Source organism: Pristiophorus japonicus, chromosome 4, assembly GCF_044704955.1.
Source record: "Pristiophorus japonicus isolate sPriJap1 chromosome 4, sPriJap1.hap1, whole genome shotgun sequence".
Taxonomy (NCBI): Eukaryota; Metazoa; Chordata; class Chondrichthyes; family Pristiophoridae; genus Pristiophorus; species Pristiophorus japonicus.
Window position 1 is genome coordinate 153,338,196 of NC_091980.1, and position 17,886 is coordinate 153,356,081.

At 49.6% G+C, this 17,886-nt stretch overlaps 1 protein-coding gene across 1 annotated transcript in view; it reads right to left on the bottom strand.

The window, feature by feature from the left end:
* Positions 1–17,886, bottom strand: part of sptbn5 (spectrin, beta, non-erythrocytic 5) — a 635,480-nt gene that overhangs the window by 305,376 nt on the left and 312,218 nt on the right. The window lies entirely within an intron of this gene.

The window sequence follows — 17,886 nt, forward strand, 5'->3', positions numbered from 1 at the left end:
GAAACCTTTAGGACTGCTTGGGTGGGAGAAAAGAGCGCCAGCTTGGGGCAGGGAATGACTCATCACTGATTAATGCAATTTCTGCGGTCAGGAGCGAGACCCGATTAAATATCGAGACAAAGAGTTTGATACAATCAAGCAGATTGACTGGCCGGAAGGGAAAAAAACAGTTCCTTATGGAGACTACAAGTCTGCGAAAATCCAGGACAACAAAGAATCCCACAAGGCATGCATTTTTGGATAACAAGGAAAAAATCCTGAAAGACAGAATAAATCTGCATTTGGACAGGCAAGGATCAATGAGGGAGTCAGCACGGATGTGTTAAGGGAAGATCATGTTTGACTAACCTGACTGAATTTTTTGAGGAGGTAACCAAGAGGGTCGATGAGGGTAGTGGATACGATGTAGTATATATGGACTTTAGCAAGGCTTTTGATAAGGTCCCGCATGGTAGATTAGTCATGAAGGTTAAAGCCCATGGGATATAGGGCAAAGCGGCAAGTTGGTTCCAAAATTGGCTTGGAGGTAGGAAGCAAAGGGAAATGATTGATGGATGTTTTTGTGACTGGAAGGATGTTTCCGGTGGGGTTCCGCAGGGCTCAGTACTGGGTCCCTTGCTTTTTGTGGTATATATCAACGATTTAGATTTGAATAGGAAATATGATTAAGAAGTTTGCAGACGACATTAAAATTGACTGTGTGTTTAATATGAAGAGGAAAGTCATGGGCTGCAGGAGGATATCAATCTACTGGTCAGGTGGGCAGAGCAGTGGCAAATGGAATTTAATTCAGAGAAGTGTAAGGTAATGCACTTTGGGAGGGCTAATAAGGAAAGAGTATACACATTAAGCGGTAGGCCACTTAATAGTGTAGATGAACAAAGGGACCTTGGAGTGCTTGTCCATAGATCCCTGAAAGTAGCAGGCCAGATGGATAAGGTGATTAAGAAGGCATATGGAATGCTTGCCTTTATTGGCCGAGGCATAGAATATAAGAGCAGGGAGGTTGTGCTTAAATTGTATAATACTTTGGTTAGGCCACAGTTGGAGTACTGCGTGCAGTTCTGGTCGCCGTATTATAGGAAGGACGTGATTGCACTAGAGAGGGTGCAGAGGAGATTTACTAGGATGCTGCCTGGAATGGGGAATCTTAGTTATGAGGACAGATTGGATAGGCTGGGTTTGTTCTCATTGGAACAGAGGAGGTTGGGAGGAGACCTCATCGAGGTGTACAAAATATTGAGGGGCCTGGACATAGTGGATAGTAAGGGTCTATTTCCATTAGTGGAGGGGGCTATTACGAGGGGGCATAGTTTTAAGGTGGTTGGTGGAAGGTTTAGAGGGGATTTTAGGGGGACTTCTTTACACAGAGGGTTGTGGGGATCTGGAACTCGCTGCCTGGAAGAGTGGTGGATGCAGAAACCCTCACCACTTTTAAGAGATGGTTGGAAGGGCACTTAAAGTGCCGTAACCTGCAGGGTTACAGACCTAGAGCTGGTAAGTGGGATTAGACTGGATGACCTTTTGTTGGTTGGCGCAGATATAATGGTAAGTATTGCAGGGAATAGAATACAGCCAGGGTGATCTCCTGGACTAGTTTCGAACGCCTGGATGGGTCGGAGAGGAATTTTCCCAGATTTTTTTCTCCCTAAATTGGCCTGGGTTTTTATCTGGTTTTTGCCTCTCCCAGGAGATCACATGGCTCTGGTTGGGGTGGAGTGTAGATGTTTTTAGTGTAAGGGATGTTGCTGTGGTGTGGGGCGGACTGGTTGGGCTGGGTGCTCTTTGCCGTTCTGTCATTGTACATGGGTTTGTATGTAACCTTTAGGGCTGCTGACCAAGGGCCGTGTGGCTCTTTGTCGGCCGGTGCGGACACGAAAGGCCGAAATGGCCTCCTTCTGCGTTGTAAATTTCTATGTTTCTATGTTTCTAAAAGATAAGGAGTTATCTTTTGCCCTGTCGACTCCGTGTGCAAGTTGTGGCCATCCAAACCCATCATCACAGCCATCCAAACAGATCATCACAGCCATCAAGACTGGTCCAGACTCATTAACTGAGAAGCAGCCCAGCAGGAGATGTATTCATCAAATGGATATATATGTAAGAGCTGAGAACAGCAGCTCAGAAGAACAAGAAGGAAGACTACGATCGACAAGCAGAACGAGAAGGAGGGAACATCGGAGAGGAACAACCGGTCATGGAACCAACGACCACAAGACTACAATCGACAACAGCAGCAACTGGCTGGATGGGTGATTGTATGTCTTCGGTCAATTCTCTTAGAAGTCTTGTTTTGTCATTTTTAGTTGTTTTTTGTGTAATAAAACTAACAATTGGGTTTAAGCCTAAACTTTGCATTACGTGGAGTCCTTCCTGTAATTCCCGAGGTCTATGCAACAAAGTAGAGTGGGAAACAAACACCCGGCAGACTTGATGTGAGTTATGATGTGGGCAGCAGAGTTTTGGATGAGTTGAAGTTTAGTGAGAATGGAGAATGGGAGGCCAGGCAGGAGAGTATTGGAATCATTGAGTCTGGAGGTGATGAAGGCATGAATGAAGGTTTAGCAGCAGATGGGCTGAGGCAGGTGGATGTAGAAGATCCCATGGCACTATTTGAAGAAGAGCAGGGAGTTTTCCTGGTGTAAAAACAGAAAATGCTGGAAATACTCAGCAGGTCAGGTAGCATCTGTGGAGAGAGGAACAGAGTTAACGTTTCAGGTCGATGACCCTTCGTCAGAACTCTGTTTCCTGTTGTGTTGCGGTTCAACACTGGGCTATTTCAACTTAACGAAGAACACCCGAGGAGTATACAACACAGTGAGGGGGCAGGAGAAACAGGAGAGAGAACTTGAGTATCACTGACCACTGTTGTATTGATACAACAGAGAGGGAGATAACAGAAGATTGGGGAAGATGGGGATTGTTTGTCAAATAAAGAAAGTTCTTGCATTGATAAAGAAAGAAAAAAAAGCACTTGCATTTATATAGCTTTTATGATCTCAGGACATCCCAAAGCACTGAACAGTCAATGAAGTACTTTTGAGGCATAGACACTGTTGTAATGTAGGAAATGTGGGAACCAATTTGTGCAGAGCAAGCTCCCACAAACAGCAATTTGATAATGACCAGATAATCTGTTTTAGTGATGTTGTTTAAGGGATAAGTGTTGGTCATGCCCTGCTTTGAATAGTGCCATGGGACCTTGTACACCACCTGAGGGGGCAGACGGGCCTCGGTTTAATATCTCATCCAAAAGACGGCCCCCTCCAATAGTGCAGTGCTCCCTCATACTGCTTCTCCAAAAGTGCAACGCTCCCTCACTACTGCCCGATCTGACAGTGCAGCACTCCCTCACTACTGCCCCCTCCTACAGTGCAGCACTCCCTCACTACTGCCCCCTCCGACAGTGCAACGGTCCCTCAGTACTACCTCTCCGAAGTGCAACGCTCCTCTCAGTATTGCCCCTCCCTCAGTACTGCTCCTCCAACAATGCAACACTCCCTCAGTACTGCTCCTCCGACAGTGCAACACTCCCTCAGTACTGCTCCTCCGACAGTGCAACACTCCCTCAGTACTGCCCCTCCGACAGTGCAGCGCTCCCTCAGTACTGCCCCTCCGACAGTGTGGTACTCTCTCAGTACTGCCCCTCCAACAGTGCAACACTCCCTCAGTTCTGCCCCTTCGACAGTGCAGCACTCCCTCAGTACTGCCCCTCCGACAGTGCAGCACTCCCTCAGTACTGCCCCTCCGACAGTGCAGCACTCCCTCAGTACTGCCCCTCCAACAGTGCAACGCTCCCTCAGTTCTGCCCCTTCGACAGTGCAGCACTCCCTCAGTACTTCACTGGAGTATACAGTGCCTTTGACATCCTCAGGACCTCTCAAAATGTTCAAAGCAACGAATCACTTTTGCAGAGTAATCACTGCTGTTCAGTAGGCAAACACGGCAGCCAATTTGCACATAGCAAATTCCAACAAACAGCAAATCATTAAGAATCAGTTAATCTGATTTCGGTGGTGTTTTTTGAGGGATGAACATTGACCAGGACACTGAGAGAAGTCCCTGATCCCCCAGTGTCATGGAATTTCTTTTACGCAAAACACCCCAGCAGAACAGGGAGGTAAACATTTCTAACACCTCCTTGGTTGGAGGGGAGTGATAGGCTGCATTATTTGCTCCAGCCAAGAATCAGGTTTGAACCCTCCCCAGCTTCTGCATCAGAGGCGAGACTGTGACCCACGGAGCTGACACCACTTAAACGTGTTGAAACATGGCACCTGACCACGGTTCCCATGGAAACAGTGAGAGTGCTGGATCCAGACTTGTGCAAACCGAGACAGAGTCTGCATTTTCATTTGTGACTGAAAGTCATGCCGATGTTGTTAGAGAATGGAAAAACTTTCCCTGTGCCATTACTGGGATTAGAACTGAGCCCACTGCTACTAAAACTAATGCTGCCCGCTTTCCAGAACAGGAGGCAGTAATTTGCTCCCAAGGCTCGAAGCAAAGCTTGGACTATTTGTGATGCGGAGCTGTTTGTGATGCTGGATTGGCAATTCTTTCAACACAAACTCACACATGGAAATATTAGAACGAAAGAAAGGACACTACACCGCCCAGTAACTGACCCCGCTACAATAACCCACTTTATACCCCCACCCCGCCCAGTGACACTGAGCCCACTACAATACCCCCTTTATACCCCGCCCAGTGACACTGAGCCCGCTATAATACCTCCTTTATACTCCGCCCAGTGGCACTGAGCCCACTACAATACCCCCTTTATACCCTGCCCAGTGACACTGAGCCCGCTACAATACCTCCTTTATACCCCCGCCCCGCCCAGTGACACTGAGCCCACTACAATACCCCTGTTATACCCTGCCTCGCCCAGTGACACTGAGCCCACTACAATACCCCTGTTATACCCTGCCTCGCCCAGTGACACTGAGCCCACTACAATACCCCTGTTATACCCTGCCTCGCCCAGTGACACTGAGCCCACTACAATACCCCCTTTATACCCCCTTTATACCCTGCCCAATGACACTGAGCCCGCTGCAATAACCCCACTATACCCGCCCAGTGACACTGACCCCCGCTTCAATACCACCATTATAACCCCGCCCAATGACACTGAGCCCACTACAATACCCGTTATACCCCGCCCAGTGACACTGACCCCGCTACAATACCCCCCTTATACCCCCGCCCCGCCCAGTGACACTGCTCCCGCTACAATACCCCCTTTATACCCCGCCCAGTGACACTGACCCCGCTACAATACCCCCCTTATACCCCCGCCCCGCCCAATGACACTGACCCCGCTACAATACCCTCCTTATACCCCCGCCCCGCCCAGTGACACTGATCCCGCTACAATACCCCCTTTATATCCCGCCCAGTGACACTGACCCCGCTACAATACCCACTTTATATCCCGCCCAGTGACTGAGCCCGCTACAATACCCCCTTTACACCCCCGCCCAGTGACACTGACCCCGCTACAATACCCACTTTATATCCCGTCCAGTGACTGAGCCCGCTACAATACCCACTTTATACCCCGCCCAGTGACACTGACCCCGCTACAATACCCACTTTATACCCCGCCCAGTGACACTGACCCCGCTACAATACCCCCCTTATACCCCCGCCCCGCCCAATGACACTGACCCCGCTACAATACCCTCCTTATACCCCCGCCCCGCCCAGTGACACTGATCCCGCTACAATACCCCCTTTATATCCCGCCCAGTGACACTGACCCCGCTACAATACCCACTTTATATCCCGCCCAGTGACTGAGCCCGCTACAATACCCCCTTTACACCCCCGCCCAGTGACACTGACCCCGCTACAATACCCACTTTATATCCCATCCAGTGACTGAGCCCGCTACAATACCCACTTTATACCCCGCCCAGTGACACTGACCCCGCTACAATACTCACTTTATACCCCGCCCAGTGACACTGACCCCGCTACAATACTCACTTTATATCCCGCCCAGTGACACTGACCCCGCTACAATACCCACTTTATACCCCGCCCAGTGACACTGACCCCGCTACAATACTCACTTTATATCCCGCCCAGTGACACTGACCCCGCTACAATACCCACTTTATACCCCGCCCAGTGACACTGACCCCGCTACAATACCCACTTTATATCCCGCCCAGTGACTGAGCCCGCTACAATACCCTCTTTATACCCCGCCCAGTGACACTGACCCCGCTACAATACCCACTTTATACCCCGCCCAGTGACACTGACCCTGCTACAATACTCACTTTATATCCCACCCAGTGACACTGACCCCGCTACAATACCCACTTTATATCCCGCCCAGTGACTGAGCCCGCTACAATACCCTCTTTATACCCCGCCCAGTGACACTGACCCTGCTACAATACCCCCTTTATACCCCGCCCAGTGACACTGACCCCACTACAATACCCCCGGTATACCCCCGCCCAGCCCAGTGATACACACAGTAGCTCACACATACCTCAAACACATATTCGCAATAAATCATAAACAATAACTGTCACCTTATGGTATTTTTCATAATTCTTTCCACAGAAAGAATTTGGAAATGAGTAATGCTCGTGTGCTATTGTTTCAAATTAAGTGAATTCGCATAGATCTTAAAAATAAAGTGCAGGCACGGAAGATGTATATTCAAGCTGGACAAGCTGGATTACAGAATGTGGCAACTCACCGTCTATTAGAAACTGTGTGAGACTGAATCACTATCCCAGGCTCTTACTCATTTAGCAAAAAGCAGGAGATGTGTTCGTTAAACCCGGGTCCCGAGTGGGCAGGAATTAAGAGGATTTCTGATGAATCATAGATCGGGGATGGAATCAGAGGAACAATCCTGCCACTGTCTGGGCAAAGAGAAAAGGCGCCGAAAGACAGAGCGTTAGATATGGGGAGGAAGTCTGCCCGAGCGAGGGGTCATGCAATCATCAAAACCAACTGGCCAGAAGATCAGAAGGGCCAACAGAAAACGGTTAGCAAGATTTGATTCTAACCGTTACGTGATACATTCACTCACTCCCTGCGAATGCAGCAGCTCAGTGATTCCTGCCTGCTTCAACCTTCACATCGACTGGAGAAGCACACGAGAGACACATTATCCAATTCACACACTTGTACCACTGACAGAAAAACACACACTCACGATAACTCAAAGTCACAGTAACTCAAACACATACTCACGGTAACTCAAAGTCACAGTAACTCACTCAAACACACACTCACGATAACTCAAAGTCACAGTAACTCAAACACATACTCACGGTAATTCAAAGTCACAGTAACTCACTCAAACATACATTCACAGTAACTCAAAATCGCAGTAACTCACTCAAACACACACTCACAGTAACTCACAAACACACAGTAACCCATACACACACTCACAGTAACCCATACACACACTCACAGTAACGGATACAACACACCTACAGTAACCCACACACACTAACACATTAGATCAAAGGAAGAGGTTTATAATGTTGCCAAAAAGAGCAGGAAGCCTCAGAATTGGAAAGATTTTAGAATTCAGCAAAGACCAAAAAATTGATAAAGAGAAAACATAATTTGAGAGTAAATTAGCGAGGGACATAAATACAGAATTTAAAGCTTCTATAGGTATGTAAAAAGGAAAAGATGAACTAAGGTGTGTCCCATACAGGTTAAGACAGGAGAAATTATAATGGGGAACAAGGAAATGGCAAAGAAATTGAACAAATACTTTGGGGGCGAAATTGGGATCGGTGCTGGGGCCTCAACTATTTACAATCTATATTAATGACTTGGATGAAGGGACCGAGTGTAATGGAACCAAGTTTGCTGATGATACAAAGATGGGTGGGAAAGCAAATTGTGAGGAGGACACAAAAATCTGCAAAGGGATATAGACAGGCTAAGAGAGTGGGCAAAAATTTGGCAGATGGAGTATAATGTGGGAAAATGTGAGGTTATCCATTTTGGCAGGAAAAATAACAAAGCAAATTATTATTTAAATTACAAAATGCTGCAGTACAGAGGGACCTGGGGGTCCTTGTACATGAAACACAAAAAGTTAGTATGCAGGTACAGCAAGTAATCAGGAAGACAAATGGAATGTTGGCCTTTATTGCAAGGGGGATAGAGTATAAAAGCAGAGAAGTCCTGCTACAACTGTACAGGGTATTGGTGAGGCCACACCTGGAGTACTGTGTAAAGTTGTGGTCTCCGTATTTAAGGAAGGATATACTTGCATTGGAGGCAGTTCAGAGAAGGTTCACTCGGTTGATTCCGCAGATGAAGGGGTTGATTTATGAAGAAAGGTTGAGCAGGTTGGGCCTATACTCACTGGAGTTTAGAAGAATGAGAGGTGATCTCATTGAAACGTATAAGATACTGAGGGGGCTCGACAAGGTAGATGCAGAGAGGATAGTTCCACTCATGGGGGAATCTAGAACTAGGGGGCATAGTTTCAGAATAAGGGATTTCCCATTTAAAATTGAGATGAGGAGGAATTTCTTCTCTCAGAGGGTCATAAATCTGTGGAATTCTCTGCCTCAAAGAGCTGTGGAGGCTGGGGGCGGGGTCATTGAATATATTTAAGGCAGAGATAGACATATTTTTGAGTGATAAGGGAGTAAAGGGTTATGGGGAGCGGGCAGGTAAGTGGAGCTGAGTCCATGATCAGATCAGCCATGACCTTATCGAATGGCGGAGCAGGCTCGAGTGGCCAAATGGCCTACTCCTGTTCCAAATTCTTAAAATTGCCCCTTTTATAGCCACATTAGCGCCTCCCCCCCGGATGTCGTGAAGCTGGCCGACATCCACTTTCGTGGGCAGTGATTAAAGGGGAGGGCACCATCCCTCGGGCCACTTTTTTTTTTTTGTTGGCTGACCCTTGGGTGCCCTGGTGGCCTTGGTGCGTTGAAGTGCGTCAGTGCGACGTGGAGCATTCGCTTCCCTCAGTGGTCTGGGACCCACCCCTACAGGATGCGGAGCGCCAGAGATAGCGTGCTGCTTCCTTTCAGGGGTAGTAAGGGCAGTTCTGTGCCGGGCGCTAAAATTCCTGGCCCCTGAAGCTGACTGCTTCTCCTCACAATTGGGTCGCGGCATAATTTTGCCCCCTTTGTGTCCGTCTTCAGAGAAGAAGACGCAAAAAAACCTCCAGGAAATAGTGGAGAACCAAGGATCTAGCGAGAACAGGGAACTGAAAGAAATTAGTATTAGTAAAAAAGAAAGTACTGGGGAAACTATTGGGACTGAAAGACGATAAATCCCCTGGCCCTGATGGCCTACAACCTAGAGTTTTGTAAGAGGTGGCAGTAGAGATAGCGGATGCATTGGTTGTCATCGTCCAAAATTCCATAGATTCTAGAATGGTTCCCGCGGATTGGAAGGTAGCTAATGTAACATCCACTATTTAAGAAAGGAGAGAGAGAGAAAACTGGGAACGACAGACCAGTTAGCGTGACATCAGTAGTAGGGAAAATGCTATTATTAAGGACGTGGTAACAGGGCACTTGGAAAATAATAATAGGATTGGGCTGAGTCAACACGGAGTTATGAAAGGGAAATCATGTTAATCTGTTAAGAGTTTTTTGAGGTTGTAGCTGGCAGAATAAATAAAGGGGAACCAGTGGATATAGTATATTTGGAGTTTCAGAAGGCATTCGATAAGGTGCCACACAAGAGGTTATTAAACAGAATAACCTCTTACAAAACTCTAGGTTGTAGGCTCATGGGATTGGGGGTAATTTACTAGCATGGATTGAGGATTGGTTAACAGACAGAAAACAGAGAGTAGGAATAAACTGGTCATTTTCGGGTTGGCAGACTGTAACTAGTGGGGTACCACAAGGATCGGTGCTGGGCCCCAGCTAGTCACAATCTATATCAATGATTTGGATGAGGGGACCAAATGTAATATATCCAAGTTTGCTAAAGATACAAAGTTAGGTGGAAATGTAAGTTGTGAGGAGAATGCAAAGAGGTTTCAAGGGGATATAGACAGGCTAAGTGAGTGGGCAACAACATGGCAAATGGAATATAATGTGGGGAAATGTGAAGTTATCCACTTTGGCAGGAAAAATAGAAAAGCAGAGTATTTTTTAAAAGGTAAGAGATTGGGAAATGTTGGTGTTCAGAGGGACCTGGGAGACCTTGTACACGAATCACTGAAAGCTAACATGCAGCTACAGCAAGCAATAAAGAAAGCAAATGGTATGTTGACCTTTATTGCAAGAGGATTTGAGTATAAGATTAAAGACGTCTTACTGCAATTATATAGGGCCCTGGTGAGACCACACCTGGAGTACTGTGTACAGTTTTGGTCTCCTTATCTAAGGAAGGATATACTTGCCGTAGAGGGAGTGCAACTAAGGTTCATCAGACTGATTCCTGGGATGGTGGGATTGTCCTCTGAGGAGAGATTGAGTAGACTAGGCCTATATTCTCTACAGTTCAGAAGAATGAGAGGTGATCTCATTGAAACATACAAAATTCTTACAGGGCTTAGAAACATAGAAAATAGGTGCAGGAGTAGGCCATTTGGCCCTTCGAGCCTGCACTGCCATTCAATATGAACATGGCTGATCATTCAACCTCAGTACCCCCTGATCCCTTTAGCCGTAAGGGCCTCCCTTTTGAATATGTCCAATAAACTGGACTCAACAACTTTCTGTGGCAGAGAATTCCACAGGTTCACAATTCTCTGGGTTAAAAAGTTTCTCCTCATCTCGGTCCTATATGGCTTACCCCTTATCTTTAGATGGTGTCCCCTGGTTCTGGACTTCCCCAACATCGGGAACATTCTGCCTGCATCTAACCTGTCCAGTCCTGTCAGAATTTTATATGTTTCTATGAGATCCCCTCTCATTCTTCTAAATTCCATTGAGTATAAGCCTAGCCGATCCAGTCTCTCCTCATATGTCAGTCCTGCCATCCTGGGAATCAGTCTGGTGAACCTTCGCTGCACTCCCTCAATAGCAAGCACATCCTTCCTCAGATTAGGAGACCAAAACTGAACACAATACTCAAGGTGTGGTCTCATCAAGGCCCTGTACAACTGCAGTAAGACCTCCCTGCTCCTATACTCAAACCCCCTCGCTATGAAGGCCAGCATGCCATTTGCCTTCTTCACCGCCTGCTGTACCTGCATGCCTACCTTCAATGATTGATGTACCATGACACCCAGATCTCGTTGCACCTTCCCTTTTTCTAATCTGTCACCATTCAGATAATAATCTGCCTTCCTGTTTTTGCCACCAAAGTGGATAACCTCACATTTATCCACATTATACTGCATCTGTCATACATTTGCCCATTCACCTAATCTGTCCAAGTCATCCTGCAGCCTCCTAGCATCCTCCTCACAGCTCACACCGCCACCCAGCTTAGTGTCATCTGCAAACTTGGAGATATTACATTCAATTCCTTCATCTAAATCATTAATGTATATTGTAAATAGCTGGGATCCCAGCACTGAGCCCTGCGGCACCCCACTAGCCACTGCCTGCCATTCTGAAAAGGACCCATTTATTCCCACTTTATGCTTCCTATCTGCCAACCAGTTCTCAATCCACGTCAATACATTAGCCTCAATACCATGTGTCTTAATTTTGCACACCAATCTCTTGTGCGGGACCTTGTCAAAAGCCTTTTGAAAGTCCAAATACACCACATCCACTGGTTCTCCCTTGTCCACTCTACTAGTTACATCCTCAAAAAACTCTAGCAGATTTGTCAAGCATGATTTCCCTTTCATAAAACCATGCTGACTGGACTGATCCTGTCACTGCTTTCCAAATGCGCTGCTATTACATCTTTAATAATTGACTCCAGCATTTTCCCCACCACTGATGTCAGGCTAACCTCTCTCCCTCCTTTTTTTAAAAAGTGGGGTTACATTAGCTACCCTCCAATCCATAGGAACTGATCCAGAGTCCATGGAATGTTGGAAAATGACCACCAATGCATCTGCTATTTCTAGGGCCACTTCCTTAAGTACTCTGGGGATTTATCGGCCTTCAGTCCTTTCAATTTCCTAACACCATTTCCTGACTAATAAGGATTTGCCTCAGTTCCCCCTTCTCGCCAGATCCTCGGTCGGTCCCCTAGTATTTTCGGGAGGTTATTCGTGTCTTCCTTAGTGAAGACAGAACCAAAGTATTTGTTCAATTGGTCTGCCATTTCCTTGTTCCCCATTATGAATTTACCTGATTCTGACTGCAAGGGACCTACATTAGTCTTCACTAATCTTTTTCTCATCACATATCTATAGAAGCTTTTACAGTCAGTTTTTATGTTCCCTGCAAGCTTACTCTCATACTCTATTTCCCCCCTCCTAATTAAACCCTTACTCCTCCTCTGCTGAATTCTAAATTTCTCCCAGTCCTCAGGTTTGCTGCTTTTTCTGGCCAATTTATATGCCTCTTGACAGGGCTTGACAAGGTAGATGCAGGGAGGATGTTTCCCCTGGCTGAGGTGTCTAGAATCAGGGGTCACAATCTCAGAATAAGGGGTCGGCCATTTAGGACTGAGATGAGGAGAAATGTCTTCACTCAGAGGGTGGTGAATCTCTGGAATTCTTTACCCCAGAGGGCTGTGGAGGCTCAGTCTTTGAGTATATTCCAGACAGAGATTGACAGATTTTTGTCTATTATGGGAATTAAGGGATATGGGGATACTGCAGGAAAGTGGAGTTGAGGTAGAAGATCAGCCATGATCTTATTGAATGGCGGAGCAGGCTCGAGGGGTCGAATGGACTACTCCTGCTCCTATTTCTTATGTTTAACTGTAACTACATACTCAGTAACTTGAATGCACACTCACAGTAACTCACACTCACAAACACACACACATTTTAACTCACTCATTGACACAGTATTTTACACACATATTCACAGTAACTCACAAAGACACACTCACAGCAACTCAAACTCACGGACGCAAACACACACTCTCAGTACTTCATATACGCACACACACACTCCCAGTACTTCACATACACACACACACACACTCCCAGTACTTCATATACACACACACACACACTCCCAGTACTTCATATACACACACACACACACACCCAGTACTTCATATACGCACACACACTCCCAGTACTTCATACACACACACACACTCCCAGTATTTCATACACACACACACTCCCTCAGTAACACACACACACTGTAACTCACAAACTGACGCAGTAGCTTACAAACACAAAAGCACAAATTCACTCATATTGGCCATAAAACACAGACACACACAAAATGCAAACTCACACATGTGCACAATTCACACACTTAGTCCTCACTCCCGACCCCTTCCTCCCCAGTTGATTTTTAGGTGGAGCCCAGGTGATCGTGCCCATGCCTCTTTGTGCCCCCTCACTCCATTTTCCTGTCAAAGGGCTCAATGCCAGATGATTTACCACCATGTGGACTATCCTGCCCCAGTGATAAATGAATCAGGGAAATATGTCCTCCCTTCTATTTCCCACAGTCGGCATCCTTTGAGTGCTGGACGGAGAGGCATTCTCCTGATAGCAGGGGTTCCGAGTCTTTGACAAGGGTGCTCGGACTTGACCTCACACAGTGTAATTAGAATTGTTTCTGCAGATAGTGCGGATACGGTCAGCTTCCCTGACCAAGAACAGCTCGGCTTGTCCTCTTAGTGTTGAACTGCTCTGCAGAGGCTGAGGAGCTGGAGTTCCTGCATGTACCTGACCCTGTGGAGCATGGATTTATTCAACCGACATGGACTCCAATCACCGGGAGGGCCAATGAATGCCAAGCCTATACTGACACAGTTCCCTGAAGGGGGTCTGTGTTTCTGTGATGGGGAGAATGGGGTCTGTGTTTCTGTGATGGGAAGAGTGGGGTCTGTGTTTCTGTGATGGGGAGACTGGGGTCTGTGTTTCTGTGATGGGGAGAGTGGGGTCTGTGTTTCTGTGATGGGGAGAGATGGCTCTGTGTTTCTGTGATGGGGAGGGTGGGGTCTGTGTTTCTGTGATGGGGAGAGTTGGATCTGTGTTTCTGTGATAGGGAGAATGGGGTCTGTGTTTCTGTGATGGGGAGGGTGGGGTCTGTGTTTCTGTGATGGCAAGAGTGGGGTCTGTGTTTCCATGATGGGGAGAGTTGGGTCTGTGTTTCTGTGATGGGGAGGGTGGGGTCTGTGTTTCTGTGATGGGGAGGGTGGGGTCTGTGTTTCTGTGATGGGGAGAGTGGGGTCTGTGTTTCTGTGATGGGGAGAGATGGCTCTGTGTTTCTGTGATGGGGAGGGTGGGGTCTGTGTTTCTGTGATGGGGAGAGTTGGATCTGTGTTTCTGTGATAGGGAGAATGGGGTCTGTGTTTCTGTGATGGGGAGGGTGGGGTCTGTGTTTCAGTGATGGGGAGGGTGGGGTCTGTGTTTCAGTGATGGGGAGAGTGGGGTCTGTGTTTCTGTGATGGGGAGAGTGGAGTCTGTGTTTTTGTGATGGAGAGAGTGGGGTCTGTGTTTCTGTGATGGGGAGAGTGCAGTCTTTGTTTCTCTGTGACTGTGCAGTCTTGGCCATGCCTAGTGTATGGTTCGATGATTATAATTTGGGGTTCAGAGGGGGATGGGCGTGTCAATGTGTGCGGTGGGGATGGATCGTTTCACTGTGTGGTGGGGGAGGGGTGGATGGGACGTGTGACTGTGTGCGGGGTGGGGGATGGGACGTGTCACTGTGTGACGTGGGGGATGGGACATGTCACTGTGTGAGGTGGGGGATGGGACGTGTGACTGTGTGAGGTGGGGGATGGGACATGTCACTGTGTGAGGTGGGGGATGGGACGTGTCACTGTGTGCGGGGTGGGGGATGGGACGTGTCACTGTGTGCGGGGTGGGGGATGGGACGTGTCACTGTGTGCGGGGTGGGGGATGGGATGTCTCACTGTGTGCGGAGTGGGGGATGGGACGTGTCACTGTGTGAGGTGGGGGATGGGACGTCTCACTGTGTGCGGGGTGGGGGATGGGACGTGTCACTGTATGCGGGGTGGGGGATGGGATGTCTCACTGTGTGCGGAGTGGGGGATGGAACGTGTCACTGTGTGCGGGGTGGGGGATGGGACGTCTCACTGTGTGCGGGGTGGGGGATGGGACGTGTCACTGTGTGCGGGGGGGGGGGATGGGACGTGTCACTGTGTGAGGTGGGGGATGGGACGTGTCACTGTGTGCGGGGTGGGGGATGGGACGTGTCACTGTGTGAGGTGGGGGATGGGACGTGTCACTGTGTGAGGTGGGGGATGGGACGTGTCACTGTGTGAGGTGGGGGATGGGACGTCTCACTGTGTGAGGTGGGGGATGGGACGTGTCACTGTGTGCGGGGTGGGGGATGGGACGTGTCACTGTGTGCGGGGGGGGGATGGGACGTGTCACTGTGTGCGGGGTGGGGGATGGGACGTGTCACTGTGTGCGGGGTGGGGGATGGGACGTGTCACTGTGTGAGGTGGGGGATGGGACGTGTCACTGTGTGAGGTGGGGGATGGGACGTGTCACTGTGTGCGGGGTGGGGGATGGGACGTGTCACTGTGTGCGGGGTGGGGGATGGGACATGTCACTGTGTGAGGCGGGGGATGGGACGTGTCACTGTGTGAGGTGGGGGATGGGACGTGTCACTGTGTGCGGGGGGGGGGGATGGGACATGTCACTGTGTGCGGGGGGGGGATGGGACATGTCACTGTGTGAGGTGGGGGATGGGACATGTCACTGTGTGAGGTGGGGGATGGGACGTGTCACTGTGTGCGGGGCGGGGGGTGGGACATGTCACTGTGTGAGGTGGGGGATGGGACGTGTCACTGTGTGCGGGGGGGGGGGATGGGACATGTCACTGTGTGAGGTGGGGGATGGGACATGTCACTGTGTGAGGTGGGGGATGGGACGTGTCACTGTGTGAGGTGGGGGATGGGACGTGTCACTGTGTGCGGGGGGGGATGGGACGTGTCACTGTGTGCGGGGGGGGGGGGATGGGACATGTCACTGTGTGAGGTGGGGGATGGGACGTGTCACTGTGTGCGGGGCGGGGGATGGGACATGTCACTGTGTGAGGTGGGGGATGGGACGTGTCACTGTGTGAGGTGGGGGATGGGACGTGTCACTGTGTGCGGGGAGGGAGGGGGGGTGGGACGTGTCACTGTGTGCGGGGGGGGGGATGGGACGTCTCACTGTGTGCGGGGGGGAGGGGGGGTGGGACGTGTCACTGTGTGCAGGGGGGGGGATGGGACATCTCACTGTGTGCGGGGGGGAGGGGGGATGGGACATGTCACTATGTGCGGGGGGGGGGGATGGGACGTCTCACTGTGTGCGGGGGGGAGGGGGGGTGGGACGTGTCACTGTGTGCGGGGGAGGGGATGGGACGTCTCACTGTGTGCGGGGGGGGGAGGGGGGGTTGGACGTGTCACTGTGTGCGGGGGGGGGGTGGGACGTCTCACTGTGTGCGGGGGGGAGGGGGGATGGGACATGTCACTGTGTGCGGGGGGGAGGGACGTGTCACTGTGTGCGGCGGGGGGGGATGGGACGTCTCACTGTGTGCGGGGGGGAGGTGGGGTGGGACGTGTCACTGTGTGCGGGGGGAAGGGGGGGATGGGACATGTCACTGCGTGCGGGGGGGAGGGGGGGTGGGACGTGTCACTGTGTGCGGGGGGGGTGGGGGTGGGACGTGTCACTGTGTGCGGGGGGAAGGGGGGGATGGGACATGTCACTGCGTGCGGCGGGGGGCATGGCACGTGTCACTGTGTGCGGAGGGGGGCAGGATTGTGCACTGCTGCCTGGTGCTTTGGTTCGGACTGGGTACACTCCATGCCATGCAGGTGGAGCTTCAGTTCAATAGGCTCCAGGCCACCTCTTATTCCATGCAAATTATTCCCTCTGCTGAGCTGGTAATGGATGGAGTTTGACGCTGTACCGGGAGCAGGAAATCCCTGCTGTGCTGTTCCTGTTAAACCATCTGTTCTTTCTATCAGACAAGTAGAAAACGGAGCGAATTTTCCGCTTAACACACCATGCCTATAAATCAGAAGGCGTATTTGTCCATCTCAAGCTACAACACAAAATAAACGAGCAGTGTTCAGTGCCTGCCGATGGACACATACACACACAGCCTTCATTGGCTGTTTCCACAGCAGCCTCACCCTGCAAACAATTGCTCCAATGTATTGCTGCTCATTTTAAGAATATGAAAAACCTCGGGGAAGAAGCAACAGTGTCCAATGGAATAACAGCTTAAACGCACTCAGTAAGAGTTCACTACGCACGGCAACTGGAGCAATTCTAACCTCCCGCTCCACCGGCCTTGTCCCCTAAATGTGTCAACTCAGAGCCTGTGCGTCCCCTATGTGGCTTGTACCCATCATCGTTTTTGCTCGGTGCCTCGGGTTTACTTGGTGCTGGGTGAACATGCTCAGCCTAAGCTGAATCATATCAAACCTACTGTCTTTAGATCAGGATTCAGACACCAGCGCGATGGGAGTCCCACCAAGAGATTTCTAGCCGAGAATATATGAAAGTGCAGCGCACAGTGCGCCCACTGAATTTTCTCATAGATGCCTGCCTTTTAATCTGCCACTGTGTCGAGCGTTCCGACATCCTGCAGTAATCCTTTGTTGCGCTCTGAGCCATGATCTCACTCTGGAGGTATTGGCGTCTCCTGCCACTCCCTTCCAGAATGAGCTCAGTCGGAGTTGCTGCCTGATCCAGCAGCCACATCTGCTCCCAATCTGCTGTCCTGGCTCGCGGTGCACAAATTTCATTGATAGCTTCCGTCCGCTGAGAGGTTATACTGGGCAGGAAAGACTGAACAGGCTGGGGCTCCTTTCTCCAGAACAGAGAAGGCTGAGGGGTGA